Source organism: Bufo bufo, chromosome 3, assembly GCF_905171765.1.
Source record: "Bufo bufo chromosome 3, aBufBuf1.1, whole genome shotgun sequence".
Lineage (NCBI taxonomy): Eukaryota > Metazoa > Chordata > Amphibia > Anura > Bufonidae > Bufo > Bufo bufo.
In genome coordinates this window covers 234,517,697-234,522,225 of record NC_053391.1, presented here as the reverse complement: position 1 = coordinate 234,522,225, position 4,529 = coordinate 234,517,697, and the positions used below count along the sequence as shown (strand labels likewise).

The 4,529-nt window shown below is 40.6% G+C and overlaps 1 long non-coding RNA gene across 1 annotated transcript; it reads right to left on the bottom strand.

The window, feature by feature from the left end:
• Nucleotides 1-3,776: 3,776 nt before the first annotated feature.
• LOC120993860 lies at nt 3,777-4,236 on the bottom strand. Its single transcript, XR_005777324.1, has 3 exons — nt 4,118-4,236; nt 3,941-4,018; nt 3,777-3,852 (listed from the first exon to the last, which is right to left on the bottom strand). It is a non-coding gene; the product is annotated as an uncharacterized LOC120993860 (long non-coding RNA).
• Nucleotides 4,237-4,529: the final 293 nt, after the last annotated feature.

Below are 4,529 nucleotides of genomic sequence, written 5' to 3'. Positions count from 1 at the left end.
GGCAGAGAAAGCTGGATTCCTAAAATGAAAAGAGGCTGACATTGTTAAGTAAAACTTTATTTAATAAGGCTACTTTTACATCTGCGGCATGGATTCCGGCAGTCTTTTGCAGAGATCCGGCCTCAATCTGGCAAATATGCAGAGAATTGGCCAGACTCAAACCACAGTGTGCAGCGGTTTCTGTCCAGCCGATTCTCAACATATTTGCCAGATTTCGGCCAGATCTCCGCTGGACCCCATTATAGTGAATGGGGCCAGATAGAGCCTTACAAACCTCCAGCAATGCCAGATTGCACAGGTTTGGCGGGCACTCCAGTTGTATCCAGCAGTGCCTGATCCAGTGAATTCCAGCAGAGAACAGCCAGCTGGAATCCATGTCGCAGATGCGAAAGTAGCCTTATAAAAGTTTTACTAAACAGTGTAAGACACTTTTTATTTTAGAAAAGTGTAGGTAAACTACACAAGTTTTAAAGGAAATGTAAACTTCAAGATGGTGGCTCACTCCAGACGAGATTTTGGAACAGGTGCTGCTAGCCCAAATAGGAGGGACACCCACCCTCTAGTGATAATTATTTGTAAAAAGGCTTAAATTATGGGCGAGCACACTTCATTTGGACTCATAAGGTTTATAAAATTTAATTAAATCGCACTATTTATAATGCACACGTGTATAGTATAATAAAATGTTGTAAAACAATGCACAATAAAATACAATAAAATGAAATAAAATACACTTCATATAATCCAGAAAATCCCCCAAAAATTTTTTGAAAGAAATCCACAGAGATTAGATATGTTGGTGGGGATAGTTCCTTATTTGTACAGTGCACGTTGTACTGTGTGGCTGGCTGTATTATACCGGAGTGCTCAATAATGATTGCGATCCCATGGGGGTATTAGTCCACATGTGAGTACAAGTATATATTAGGGATCTTGCTGTATAAAGCCTCTCCAGTAGCTCTGATATTTCTCAGATATTATGCGCCGGTCTTTTGCGCTGATGCAGTCAAATGACTATTATACTTGCTTCAGTCCCATATCAATTATGGCTATTATATTAACAAGTTGAATCCTCTTACCTTCCTTTACGTTGGCGGCTTGTTTCGGCGAGGATCGAGCGGCGCGGGACACTGCCGGCATCTCGCTCCGTACTCCTCCAGCCAACTTACCCAAGATCTCGCGGGAGTTCGGACGGGATTTCAGTTATACTTAGTTCACGTTATTGCCGTCCGGCACAGTAGGAAGGTGAATCTATTTTCGATTTATTTTCGATTTGATGATCTTGATTTCGATCGTTTCAACTGTCCTTCAGTCCGGTTTTATAGCATGGCCATGCTTGTGACTGCGGAGGTGCTGCTTTACAGGTGTGCGATCCGGTCCAGACGCGTTTTGGGAACTAGCCTTCCCTTCATCAGTGGTACCGCGACACCTGTTTGCCTCCGCCTTTTATTTCATAGAGAGCACCAAAATGTAGATCGCTGGATTTCCTTCCTAGAAAAGACTGTTCATACGTTTTTTGGATAAGCGTTTTTTATGCGTCTTTTTTGTACTTGTGCGTTTTTTGTACTATATACTCCTTTCATCCTTCTGGACATCTTGTATAAACGAAATTTCTATTTCAGGTTGCATATAAAAGTTATTCAACTTTAAAGTTGGACAGAAAGCCATACATATAGTTTATGAGGTCTACAACCATATATGGCAATATAGTATAACAAGATTCATTTTGTATCAGTATTTGAAGTGCATTTTATATATATACCTCAATCATTACAATGTTAATAAAATGTTAAAATTTCAACATATACATGAATACGGTAAAATTTGAGAATAAGACAATAGCGGGTCATTTTATCACTTATGGTATTTGCAATCTTTCTTCTAGGGTCTTGTAATATACCCATTCAGTCGCATGTCATATTTTGAAGAATTTGAGTTGGGACAATATGTCATAGGGATTGCCACTAAAAACAAAGTAGATTTTATTAATGTATGTATGGAGTTTGAGTGGGATCCTGATCAAGTTGTATGGGGCTGTGGGCCCCAGCCCGAGTCCACGACGCAGTGCCGATAAACGGCCAAACTGCGGCGTGTGAGTCGACTCTGGGGCACCCAGCCTACAAGAACCCGAAAAGTTCCAGTTCTGCATTCAGACCCACTGGTAGCATCGATCCGAACTCATATGTCTTGACTCTGTTTTAGACATTTGTTTGATGTAGTTGCCTCCACGCCAGTGTCTATCTACCTTTTCCAGTGCCATGAAGATCAAATTGGATGGATCTTTATTATGTACATCTCTAAAGTGTTTGGATAGACAGTGTTTGTCATACCCCTTTCTTATATTGCCTATATGTTCCGCCAATCTGATTTTCATAGGTCGTTTTGTTCTTCCTATGTACTATCTCTTACATGGGCACTGGATCAGGTAGATGACTCCGGCGGTATTGCAAGTAAGGCATTCCTTGATCTCCCATTTATGCGTATTTTGAGTGGAAGAGATTGTTGTTGTTTTCCTAGGTATAGGGTTGATCTTACACGCCATACATTTGCCACACTTGAAGAAACCTTTAAGTTTCATCCAGGTGCCCAAGATTGTATTCTCACTCATTGTTAGTTTTGGTGATTTGATAGATGGGGCTATTTTTAAGCCTAAATTGGGTGCTTTTGTAAATGTTAAAGATGGTATAGTTGGTAAAAGATGGCCTATCATCTTATCACTCAAGATATGGTGCCAATGAGTTTTTATGATTTTTTGCACCCCCCTGTGATTATTATTGAATGGGAGAATAATTCTAGTATTTATTAATTCACTATCTTGCGTTTTCTCAATTACTGGTTCCTTGTTATTGAACCACGTATGTCTATCTAATTTCCTGGTTCTCTCTAGTGCTACATCCAAAACATTTTCCGGATATTCCCTATCCAAGAATTGATTCTTCATTTTCAAAGCTTCTGTCTCAAAATCTTGATCTTGTGTACAATTTCTTCTGATTCTGCGAAACTGGCCGAATGGAATATTAATCAGATTCCAGCAGAATCAATGAACATTGATATTATTGGGTATATATGTATCAACAATTCCAGCACAAAGAAAAAAAAACTAAAATGACAATTTTAATGGTATACCTTAAAAGGGATCCCAATGGGGTCCGCTAAATATGACATCAATAATATACAAACAAAATAATGTGACCGATAATCACATCCAGCATAGATTAGTAACCTGGGGTACGGGAATAATTGTCCCTATATCTACCCCTATCCTAAAACCTCAGCCCAGGGAGGGCTCCTAATGGTGGAGGCCCCCTGTCCACATACCACATACCTAGACTACTACCCCTCACAAATCCCTATAGGGGTGCAGCAGGGATGGTTCTATATTACCCCAGGTATGAGGTGAGGATATTGAATTATCATAATTATATAGATCAGCTGGATGGAATAAGAAAAACAAAAAAATACATATAGTACAGACATATACAAAACATACGATTGGTCAGGGTTGACTTGATAGTCATACACCTTAGCTACCTCGACGCGTTTCCCCCTAGACAATGCTATGGGATCATCAGGAGGTGTAATAAAACTGTTGGTCTATACAAAATAAATGCAACTATATAAATACTGGCATAGAGCCAGGTCACATGAAAAAAGTGCTACAAGATAAATGCCGGCATAAAGCCAGGCCGCACAAACAGAGTAGGATAGTCGCTCTACATTTAATTAATACGGGGGAGATGTAATCGGGCCAATGGATATGCTTAATAGCATCATATCAGGCCAGTTAAATGCACATTTTGATGATTGTGCCTGCATCAGACTCCTTCAAAAGTAGATGGTATGTTCCGCATCCTATAGGGCAGAAAATAATCATATACCAAAGTCAGTATGGTATCTATCATCTATATATAGATAAAATCATTGGTCAGTGCAGACTCACAGTTCAGATGATAGGGAAGATCCCAGCAAGATATTATTTCTGTTATCCCCCTGTCATGGAATCTTGGTAAGACCCACACTAAAATCAAGAATTATAATCACCAATGGTGCTGACGCTGAATAAACACTAAAGAATCAAAGACCTATGGTTGAAATGACCAAGGTATATTAGACTTACATGCTGGAGTCCTTCCCTCTGCTCTCATTCCCCCTGGTAGGCGATTTCATGACTAATGCTGCAGCTGTATTTAAAGTGCTGCCACTTAGCGCCAATAGCCCTATTGGTGGTTTACCTAGCTTCCGGGTTTGCCCCACTTCCTGTTATTGGAACGCATATGCGTTCCACAAAGCGGATGCTCCGATCGTTTAGAAGCAGAATGGCACAGTCAGTGCTGCGCCGCCCTTCCGGTCTTTGGAACGCACATGCGTTCCAAGGAGCGGCTTCCGGTCTTTGAGCCTCTTCCCGGTTCCTGTATGTATAATCCTGTGGAACGCAATTGCGCTCCACAGGATATTCGCATCTCCAGTTTCGACATAGTAACAATGTCGATTCAGCTATGCCCTGCCTAGGCAAGGAGATGTTATATATA